The 12,516-nt window shown below is 33.1% G+C and overlaps 1 long non-coding RNA gene across 1 annotated transcript; it reads left to right on the forward strand.

Moving 5' to 3' along the window:
* The first annotated feature begins 1,235 nt into the window (after positions 1–1,235).
* On the forward strand, positions 1,236–2,358 carry LOC109619532 (uncharacterized). The gene is made up of 3 exons (XR_010713083.1): positions 1,236–1,331; positions 2,018–2,087; positions 2,241–2,358. It is a non-coding gene; the product is annotated as an uncharacterized lncRNA (long non-coding RNA).
* The last annotated feature ends 10,158 nt before the right edge of the window (positions 2,359–12,516 follow it).

Below are 12,516 nucleotides of genomic sequence, written 5' to 3' on the forward strand. Positions count from 1 at the left end.
ACACGGCAGGTGTGATCGGTCAGCAGAGGATACTCACTCCTCTAAGGCACCTGATCCTACCTCTATCTATTTGGAGGTCAGTGTTGCTCTGCTTTGAATTGTCGTTTTATGGATTTTTGCGATGGGTCACGGTTTGTTATTGTCATTTTTTCATGTCATAGACATGCCACTTCAGACATATTTGTTACATACTTTATTCATTATTTGAGGATCCTGTATTCAACATTTCTTTTTATATACCGTATAACGGGTAATTTTTACTGCTGTGATTTTTTACGAATTTGTCATAAAATAGGGTGATATGAATTTTTACGCGTAATTTTTTTTACGAATTGGACATGTCCGTAAAAATAAAAATCATTGGGTAAAAGGGGGAAAACTTCACCGTGACTTTGTTACAGTTAACACATATACAAATCAGAAAATCGTTTTTCTGTTAACGATTCCTTATATTTATGATTGTGTTTATACATTTACCTTTATTTCATATGTGATATACACTTTACTTATTCCTATTTATCTGGGTATCATCATTGATATACACCATGTGCTTGTCTCAGTTCGATTTACCGGGAAAGAAGAAAGACTACTCCATTTCAATTTTTTTTCTCTTTCTCTTTTCCTTTCTCTCCCAACCAAAAAAAGACATCTAGCAACTAACGTGGCATTATATGTAGTTTTACAAAATAGAAAGATCTGAACTGTTATCACCACGTGACCAAAAACGCTCAAATATACCTATATGTACAGCCGAGCTGAAGGTCATAAACATTGCTCTCATACGTACGATGTAGAAAATTTACGTGCGGTGTTTTTTTTACTTCTGTCAAAATTAACGCGTTTAATTTTTACGGATTTATAAAACTCGTAAAAATTAGTAAAAATTAGCAGCACGTAAAAAATACCCGTTATACGGTATTTATACAAAAAAACAGGAACTTTAAAACTGTAGTAAACATCAAACTATCATGCATTGAATACACTATTTTTGTGTTAATTTTAAAACATTTAAAGTTTGTCGGAGATCAAGGCTCTCTTGTAATACCATCTATCAGTTATATAACATTTGCTTTTTGAAGAGATTATTTTTACAAAATGATTTGAGATCGTTATCCTAAAATCATTAAAGTTACGATCGGCGATGTATCGAAATTCTATATACATAGAAAAGTATTACGTAATACACGAGTTAACTAAAAAGAGAAGAAAAAAAAACAACTGTAGGATTGATATAATTACAAGATGCCTATTATATTGTGCTATAGAACCTGCTTTTCCGGACAAGAATTCATCAATCACCAACGATGGGGATCAACGATCATAAAATCCTGGTATGTAAACCTGTAATAAAGCCAGAACTAGTTTATAACTTTATGACATGACTAATATGATATTTAACATTTGATATTGAAATGTAACGATTTATACATTTTCTACTAGAATACTTAATGTTTTTAAGAATTTAACAGCATTACATTTCAATTAAGTTTTGTACATGTACTTGAATTCTAATGTTTTAGATATATTCGCTCAAAAAGAAATCATGTGCATACATTCCGTTTGACAGGTTGCGATTTCTTTTTTAATAAAAACACTTTAATTTGCTCCTTGCTAATATACGTAATATACGTAATTATAATGTTAAAACATATCTTATTTGTATAACACTGTTATCTACTTTCGGTAACTGAATGCAGATTTTACATTTATCTCTTTAAAAAGATTGAAAAAATTGATTTTTCTTTACTCTGCTTCATCGATACTTCATCTTGTGACTTTCTTACATTAATGTACAACCAAAGCCAGTAATAAGTTTTAAGGGCCAATCAAGCAGATCATGTAGGGTTCCATAATTAAAATTTCTTACCATTTTATGTGCAATTCAAAATTGATAAGACATTTTTTTCATAAAGATTTTGCTTCGCCAATTTCTACTCTGTTGATGACTGCAAAAATATTTCGTATACAAGTGTAGTTAAACATTTTGCTTTATCTGTATCTCTGAGTTTATAATTAGATTGCTCTCTTTGTGTTGTTTGGACTGATTGCTTATGGGATAACGGGTGACATCGATACTTACCAAAAAGGTTTGATTTTTTTTTAATCAACTGAAGTCAGATCTTTGTAAAAGACAGAACGTGATTCAGAAAAAATACCATGAGACTTGTGTTAATGAAACATTAACTCAAATTATTTATACTCGTCTATCAAACTATAATTTAAATTTTCTTTTTGTGTAGATGATGACAAAGGCAGGCCGTATGAGTTTTTATCTCGATCTAAGCAGTCAACAAAACGATCTTCCAATTGTTGGTGGTATTCTTCACATGGTTAAAGAGGAGTTTGATAAAAATTAAAGTGAAAATAAAATCTTTGGAATATTATTTTTTGTATATCCTTTTTAGAACCTTTCGGAATTAAGCAGAGTGCTAGTATATTATCTATTACAAGTAAATGCATCGAATGAAGCATTAAGGGAATACAAGTATGATTAACGTATAGTAACATTATTATAATGCTTTCCTTGCTGTTTTTTCGCAAGCATTCCATGAAAGTAAATACAGTAAAACTTGTTTATAACGAAGTCCTATGAACCAATGATTTTTTCCTCGTTATATCCGTAATTCGTTATATCCGTATAACGAATTCGTCATAATAACTATAGCGAATTCACTATATTCTTGTTTCTTTCACAAGACTATAATTTTTGCTAATGATTTGATCTTCTAAACAAAACCGAATTTGAGAAACACAGTTATGTCATATTTAAAGAATAAGATTCTAGTCTACAGGTAGAAGCAGAGTGATTAAATGTTGACCCTTGACACTCAAAAAAGTACATTTGAAAAGTGTATTCATTTGACGTTTCATTATATTCTTTTTACCAATGACTTGACCATGTTTTACAGGAAGCTCAAATCATGAAATATATACAATCTTAATTAGTTTTGAATACGAATCATAGTATGTATATTGAAATCTCAACGAGAATCGAACTGCTTAAATTAATTAACTTTGAAATGCCAAATATTACGGTAATATGTATGCACGCCGACATCATATTTTGACTGACCCTTTTATTGTGCATGTCTAATGATTATGAAATAACATGCATCGTTTTGTAAGACATTACACGGATTTAAGCAAGCGTGACATTTTTAAAGCATGTGATCTACTTAAAGAGGAACCGTAACGATGATGTTTCATATTTAGGTTCAATTATCAAGGCTACAACTTGTCATGATTTTATTTCGCTTTCTGTATATTTCTTTAAAACTCTCCGTGTAATACAATACTGTTGATAATAAATCAGAGTGCTAGTTTATGTATATTAGTACAGTCATGCATCGTATGGCCATTAATTGAGATACAAGGACAATTAATGTTTGATAAAAATTATTAAAACAATAGATGGTTTCTCGTATTTGTTAGCAAATATTCGATTAGAGTATTCAACCTGCGTTCAGATACTTTTTTCTTCTTCTCTGAACCAATCTGCATTTTTTTGTAACAGAAAAAAAGGATGAAAAATAGTCACAAAAATTGAAAAAATTGATTTTATTGTATACAGATATTTGTGGTGTAAAAGTTACACGTCCTGTCTTTCAATATAAAAAAAAGTCATACTAATTTACAAGACAAAAACTACTTTAATTCTTCAGAATAACCATGATGATATCAATATTGATGAATTAATAAATACATAGAAACATCACAAAAACATCACAAAATCAATGGCGGATGAAACATTGTTTCAGAAAATATGATGCTCAAGTTTCCTTATGTTCTAATTCGCATTGTTCGCTTCATGTATTAGGGAAACTTTGTCTTTACACGACACTTCTGCCTTAAACTTTTTGCAAAATCCAACTTTCACTAGAAGTATGAATAGTGTGTATACTTCTTGCTCCTCATATTGATGGCGTATGAAACATTATTCCAGAAAATTGGATCATCAAATCACCAATTGCAATGTCCTAATTCTCCTTATTATCGAGGACACGTTGTCTTTACACGACATTTTTTTTAAACGTTTTACAAAATGTAACTTTAACTGGCAAGTTTTTAAGTGTTTTGTTTCCAGAGTTTATCCGCATTAGGTTTTATTGGAAATCGATGTTTAAGACCATGGTTCATATCATTTTAAGGAGGTATGCACAAGTATCTACACGGGATACAATGTTATGTGTTCTAACACTTCTGCTTATTTTTTCACTAAATGCATTAGACCTTATTGCTGAATTGGTGAAAGTTTCACAACATTTTTACTTGCAACCATTGCTAAGGACAGCAGTCTACGATCGGCTTCAAACCAAATGCGTCCAACGGACCTTAAAGTGTCTTTAGACCTAATAAGTATAAACAATCAAGACGAACTGGAGAAAATTCGTTACCACTGCGTACATGACGCTGAAATGGCGGGACGAGTTTCTACCGTGGATCGATACCTTTCCTGATAACGAGTGTGGAAACCGAACTCTGTGTTAAAGAATGGTTTAAATTTACGAGTTTAAAAAGCCAGGCGTCTCTTTTTATAACGTTGTATTGGCGATTGATGGAACTGTTACTTGAAAACCTCATCAATAGTTTCAGTCACATTGTTCTATCGACCTCATTTTTTCCGTTTAAAACAGACGTGAAATGTTTAGTTCACTCTGTGGTCACACTATATACACTGAATTAAAGACTTTGGGTTCATAAAGCGATTGTGTTGAAATGTGAAATGACAAAGTAATGAAGTGAAAAATCACTTCAACGTCACAAAACATCGACAATTCTGGAACAATTAGTATCGTAGCGTATACCCTCATTTTTTTTTACGAAAACCTGACTTTCACTTTGAAAATCTCGTCAATCTTGATTCTTTTGTGTTTTTTTGTTTTGTTTTTTGTTTGGTGTTCAAATCATCAGATGCCGTTCCCGCTTTTATCAGAGAAGAGATGTCCTTTTGTTTCAATGTGGCTCTAGGTTTCATTATCTTCTTGACAATCATTAGTTCTGAAATACCTGCCAACTCGGACAGTTAACATGTCTACATGTACATAGACACAGAAGTTTTAAGTAAAGACTGGATTTTTCTTGTTTTAAAAATAGATGCCATGTCGATGAAATAAAGATAGGGTACCCTATTTTGAGACACAGTTACAACACTAATGTGCAAGATTCAAACTTTTGCTCAAGAAATGGTTGTAGAGAGGACACCAATCAACCCCATCATTTTTTCAGATATCTAAATTTTCAAAATAAGTCAGTAGCTGCACAGTTTGACAGCATTTTAATGATTTAAAAGGCAGTGTCCTGTTCTTGTTTGCATAATTTGCATATAAAACCACATGTGGAATGCCGTACTTATTGCTTTTGTATCTGTTGGCAACAGTTTTTGTCAGTTTTGGGCAGACACAGCCGATTCAAAACATATTTACATTCTTATCCTTTAATGTACAAGATGGCCGCACACCCCCCTTAAGTTTAAGGATTATTGCACACTGTCTAAGCATGGGTTATTTCCTTTTATGGAAGGCTTGCATAAACAATAAGGAAAACATTATCTTACACATGTCAATCATACTTGTATCCCCCCCCCCATCCTTAATTGGATGCATTTACGTGCAGCATTTACATGTAGCTCCCAGTCTGAAAACATTCGGGTAGACAAATTGGGAGCTACAGTTCCGCACGTGTTAAAAAGTTGCAATTTACAATGCACAAAAATGTACTAGTTTTCCACCACATTGCCAAATGTTAATCCCACCAGTCAGACATAGCAATATATCTGGCACTCATATGTCATGTTTCAACCAATGAAAATGTATCATTTCAGACAAAGGGAAACGAAAGATATAATTATATAAGTCCTATATGAAAATACTTGTCTGAGAACAGTTTTAAAAAATGGAAAGAGTAGCAGAGAGAGAAGCTAAAAAGTTTGAAAGTGAAATTGAGTTAGAAATATCAAAAGAGAAACTGAATTGCATAGAGATAAATCGTATGAGAACACTGAAGACTTATTTTTGAAAGAACAATTTCGTCTAAACAGCAGTAGTAATCAATTCGGAATGTATCTTAAGGAGCGTCATCCAAAAACTGTAGAGGAAATGCCGAATCTAGCAGACCAGTTCTGTGAAGCTCATGGTTATTCATCATTCGTTAAAGACTTTCTAGTTTTTCAGATTCAAAATCCTAATTATATAAACACAGTGGTTTCAGAAGCGCTGGCAGTAGAACTGGCTCGAAGCAGTAACCATCTTCAACTTCTTCACAGCAGAACTACGACAGAAGGTGTTACATTTGGCAAACGACTGTAATAATAAAACAGACACATTTACTTCTTCGCGCAGCAACCAGAAAGCAGTAGCTTTACAGAATCTTCATGAATGTGAGTTAAACTGTGATGAATCTAATGACCGTTTTAGTTTCAGTTTACCAAACTCCACAGAAGACTCAACCAACGAGGTCATACCATGTCCAAATCAGCCGCATATTGGATCAGCATGTATCCTAACAAATGAATTGTTGTAGTGTTGTATCAGAGACGGACGGGTAAAACTGGTTTGGTTAGTTTCATTGCTTTTTATACTGAGTGTTGGTTGATTTTTGGGAGATGAGGTCTGGACGCCGAGCTGTTTATTCGTGTATGTTAAGCCCTTCCTGTGTGAACTTGGGTGTGTTTCTTGTGTCTCCCCTGCTTTGTGATCTCGGGAACACGCAGCCTGTGTAGATGTCGTTGGCGCTGGCGTTGCGAGACCTGGTTGCCTATATTTTCTGTATTTTTATTGTGATTTAGATTACATATTGATATTCAGAACAGAGTTATCGTTCGTGTTCAACTACTCTACACGTGGTTGAAGATATAAACATTAGGTTGCCTAATAAGATCATAGCCATGTTTAATGGTTGTGGTCGGCAATACCATGCTTTTAAAAAAAATATCGGGTGTCTGTTATGTATAAAAACTTAGTATATCAAACCATTTTCAAGGAACATTCTGCATAAAATATGTCAGGTGCGGGTCAAAAATTAATCTGTAGGGGGATCGCTACTAAAAATGTTCATATTGTTGCAACATCAGAAAAAATAACTATTTTTTTCTTTTGTCATATTTTTATATCTTGACCTCATTTTTCCACCAGGTGATGAAGATAAAGTTTTAAATCTATAAATGTCTAGATTACATATTAGATTACAAGTACCTAGATTCTATGGACTATAAACACAAGACACAACTTTTACTGCGAAACGTAGAGCGTCAAATAAAACCACATGGTCCAAATTTGAATGACAATAACATTCGCAGAGGTGTGATCGGACGGGGTGTTAGATATTGAGGCGTGGTGGATCTTGGTGGATTGTGGTGGAACGTGGAGGAACATGGTGAAGTGTGGTGGAACGTGGTGGAGCGTGTTGGACAGATGTGGACAATGCATGAAATTATGGAGGCCCTTGAAGAGCAAATATTCCCTTTGTACATATGTAGATAAATTTATTGTTTATTTTTTTTCATATGGTTGTTGTTTATTGGAAAACGGGATTAATCCAAGTGAATCAATTAGGGGTAAAACGTTTAACAAACCCATCACAACAGTTCAGTTGTGACAGTATACAAACTTGGAAGATCGCTATTATTGTTTAATAAGGTATTTTATCGACAGCTACGGTATTTTTATTAAAAAGTCACACCTACAATGGGTCGCGGGTTAGGACCTCACGCGTTTGGCTGGTGCCTATTTTTAACAGATTATGCACATTGGTTTTTCCTTGATGTATTACTGAAGCCATCGCCGACCACCATGGCACGTCTCATCGATCTGTCCTCAACCAGTTTGCGCTGAGAATAATATAATTTGAATAAAAGTATTGATAGCTTAATGAGAGATTCAAACTTATATAACCATTTTGATATGTACTTATAAAAAATGTAAATAATATCTATTCGTATAAATAAAGAATGTCTTTAAAAAGTTTCTTGCACAATATTTTTTAGACGTGGAAACGAATGAAATAACCTGTGAAAATGATTGTCCCATGTATGTTTCATATCATTGACTAAGAGCGTATGTAATAGCTGTAAAAACAAAGATTCGGAAGGTTAATCTGCACAGTGGGAAATTTACTGTATCCAACGTGAGGAACTCTTCCTTCCATTTAAGTGTCAGGTACGTTGTGGTGACGCGTTTTCCTCCAATTCGTCTAGCTTGTTTATTCGAAGGATACTAGTACATGTAGGTCTGTCTGACGCATTTCATTTGAAGCTGGTCACAGGCTGCAGTCGTAAGCAGTGGTCTTAAACAAATATTTTGTTAAGTGTTTTACAAATTCAGTGATAACGCCTAAAGCATTTAGTGAACACATTAGCAGAATTTAAGAGTAACATCACAGAACAATGTTCTCCGTGTTGGTAAATGTATAAACATCTTAAATAATTGTATTAACCATGGGCTTAATCATCAATTTCCTATACATGTATACAGTACCTAATATTTTTAAACTAACTCTAAAAACAATTAAAAAAAAACAAAAACAAAAACGTTTTAATTGAGAGGACTAATGGTTCATAATCATACCAATTAGTGAAATAAACGCCAAAGCATCTCTATGTACAGACATTAATAACTTTAAGCAAACAACAAATGGTAGGATAACTACATGCATTAATGTGAAATTTTTAAACAATTTCAGGTTAATGTTTGAAATTCCTTCAGTTGGACTATTGAAAATTAGAAATGTAAATAAAAAGGTTTTGATGAGAGCTACTAAATATAAATCAGAGTTTACTTTTAAGTTTCTGCATCTCTAATGTTTGTCAATGATTGACAACAAAAAAGTCTTATCATTTGAGGTGAATATTGCAGTAATTCAGATGCTAGATATACATGTATCATATCGATCAGAAAGGCAAAATCAAAATGAGACGAAACAAAGCAAAATATTCTTCCAAATATTCCGCTTATAAAAACAATTATTTGATACTTTGAGTAAATTTGTTACAAAAACGAGAGAGAGAGAGAGAGAGAGAGAGAGAGAGAGAGAGAACTGTTTTGCAAAATTCTAAATTATCCTAATACAAATGCTTGGTGATACCATTCCAAGGCTTAAGATTTTTCAGATTGGACGAAGACAACAAATTCCTATCCGCAAGATTGAACTTTTTTAAAGGACTATGTGCGGTATGGTCAAATATCTGCCCCCGATTTCAACCAAGTTTTAAATAGTATCGTATAAAAATGAAATCTTCACAAATCATTGTAAAGAGGATGCCTATAACTTTATTAATGATTTTAGTCATCATTGCTCACTCCCTGTTTATCTATGACGTCACCTTAATGACCTAATTCCCGCAAATTTGCAAACAAATGAAGATATTCTCATGTTTGCTCTATATTTTGCATTCGGAAATATAGAGCCCAGGTCTGCTCAAGTGGGATTTTAACATATGTTTTTCTTCAGATAGTTATACATTTTATACTAAAAAATGGTACTTGAGCAAGCCTGCGCTAGATGTTTCCCATTCGAATAACCATCGGAAAACACCCATATTTTGCTACAAAACATCAATTTATCAAAATGATGCAATATTCATGACGTCATTTCTACATTATGACGTCACTGTGGTGATAACCTTTTACACCTTTATGTCCAATATGATTTTAACTATCTTTCACCTTATTTTAAAGTTCTTTCTGAAACTTTGATTTTGGGGGGCAAAAATTGCATAAAACCGCACTTAGTCCTTTGTTCATTTTTAGAACTCATTTTGATGTTTTTTTTATTAAATCACTTAGTTCTTGTCATTTAATTCAAGAACTATGGAAACCTTTCTAGATCCGCATTACGTCATAAAAATACGTTCGCACGGAGGAGCATCGTTCGAAATCCCCTCACATTGGTCTTTTATCTACTAACAAAGATGCATGATGTGATATTTAGGATTAATATGTTAATAAATAGATTAATGAGGCCAAGATATTTTTTTTAGGAAAAGCGAATGTCTGGAGCAAAGCCAAATTTAAGTGCAAAAGTGAAGCCATCCCAACTTTGAGACCAGGCCAGGCTAACTGGGCCATGCCAGGATTGAGAGCATGCCTTATAGTTGACCAGTTATATTTGATTTTAAATAATTTGCTTAAATAAATTTTAAAATAGATTGATTAAAATATGAACAACAAACAGAATTATAATGAAAAAATGACAATAACAAACCCTCAACCATCTCAAAAATCCACGAAACGAAATACAAATTCAAAGCAGAGCAACACGGACCTCCAAATAGATAGAGGTAAAATCAGGAGGGGTGAGCATCCTCTGCTGACCGTTCACACCCGCCGTGTTCTCTTTGTCGTGATCGGGGGAAAAAACTCCGGAAAAGTCCGTAGACAATTGGGTGATTAATTATGGTCTAACAATTAGTTTGAAAACGTCAGTCAATTGCAATACTAAAATGAATAGTGCAAGTATACGGTAAATATATTTACAAGTATATGTAAGTCAGAGTGACATTGGTGACCAACAATCCATATAAATATGCAAGAAATAGTTTAAATATGAGGGGTGAAAAACATTTAAGTTTTTGGAAACATACATTTCTTTACATCCGTATTTACGAGCATATGGATTTTGATTTGTAACAGGTGTGCCATTTGATTGCTGAGACACTTGACGACTCTAAACATAAATGCCAAGGTGAGTATATCAATATAGTATACTTTCATGTTAAAAACTGAAATCTGATTGGTTTAGCAGCAGTTGATAATCCGTTTTATTATACTCAGCGTTAGCAACACACTAAGCAACGGGTAACACAATTGTCACATGCGCGTAAATTATGCGCGTAGGTTTGCCGTAAAATTCACGTCATTTCTATATAAAAGCAGTAAAACATTCCCTAAAAATTAAGACATTTAGCATGATGAAATTGACACCCCTTGAAAACCATTGTCAGCCTCCGCTTCGCGTCGGTTGACAATGGTTTCCTCGGGGTGTGAATTTAAACTGTTACCTTCCCAAACAGACACTATTTATGTAATTTTGTATATTGTATTCAAACTAGAACTGTTAACATGAATGACTGTGCCTTTCTCACAAAAAGAGCGAAAATATCATCTTCCGATTTTTGCGAGTGAAAAAACTTTTATAACCAGATTTGTTTATATGATTTCAATTTTAATTTGATATTTAAATAGAATAATAGGTTAGTAATATCATTTTATTCATATCATCCATATCGATCATTTAACAATTTCAATAGAGGTTACTCTGATAATCAAAATGAATATAGAGTACAGGTACCGTCCTTTCCTTTTATAATCTTAACAATAAATACAGGTTTAGATTTCTTAAAACACATCATTTATCAAATCTTATGGCTCACTATTATACAAGATCAAGCTCTATTTTTTTTTTGCTCTGTACATGAAGCGTATGACTGTTTGTTTTCATTTTCTAATGTGCATTATTACCCTCTCCGTTTTAAAACCATGCCACGATCATGAGATTTTCGTTTTTATTTTTATTTATTTTATTTTTTTATACCAATAATTACGTGTAGCTCTTTAAAATAATTTTATTCTAGAAAGAAAGACACTTAATTATAATTAGAAAGTCAACTTTATCAACAGAGTATGGTCAATTTTACATATAAAATCTATTCCTTTAATTACTGTCTGATGCGATTTTTCTTTTTAAAGGCATGTGCGCAAAACAGTCGATCGCACGATGATGATACAGAAGAGAACTTATTTTTAATACGATTGTTTTTCCACATTTTAATTACTGCTACACTAAGCATGAAGAACAAAAATGGTCTTAATAAATTATGTTTACTTCAAACGCGAGCCGCTAGGGGGTGGTTTTAAACAAACATTTTCATTCATCTACGTCAGAAATGCTACAACTACTGAATTGGATGCCTCCTGCAATTTACTTTGTTTACAGAAGATTAAAAATAAGACCAACCTCATTAACGCGAAATAGTAATGATTTATACATTCCAAGAGCAAAGACATAATATTTTAGAAGATCTTTTACAGTTCACGGCGCACTTTTCTGGAATGATCGATCTATCTCTATTTTTAACATGTTACCCAACTTTAGAATCTTTTAAATATGCTCACCTCAGAAAATATTTTCATTCGGCGTTTCAGTGATAGCCTGTATTTTATTTACATTGAAGGTTTATATAATGCATTCACTATTTTAGGCAATTGCAAGTAGTTTAAATCACATATAATGTATGTTTATTTATCACTTAGAAATGCATTTTTTGTATGTTCTATCAGTTTCCGTATACAGTCGCTGTCTTTAGATACTTTTTCAGGACCACAATGTGGAATTGTTTTTTGGGTAGCTTATTGTGCCATCCTATATAAATAAAGGACATCATTTCTATTAATAACTGAGATGAACCGATATAGCATCAAACACATTATCGCATTGCACCATCGCGTCATCGCCATTGCACCATCGCTCTCATACCATCATCTTATTATGCTATCGTCATAGCATTGTCGCGCCATCACATCA

This window comes from Magallana gigas, chromosome 4, assembly GCF_963853765.1.
Source record: "Magallana gigas chromosome 4, xbMagGiga1.1, whole genome shotgun sequence".
Taxonomy (NCBI): domain Eukaryota; kingdom Metazoa; phylum Mollusca; class Bivalvia; order Ostreida; family Ostreidae; genus Magallana; species Magallana gigas.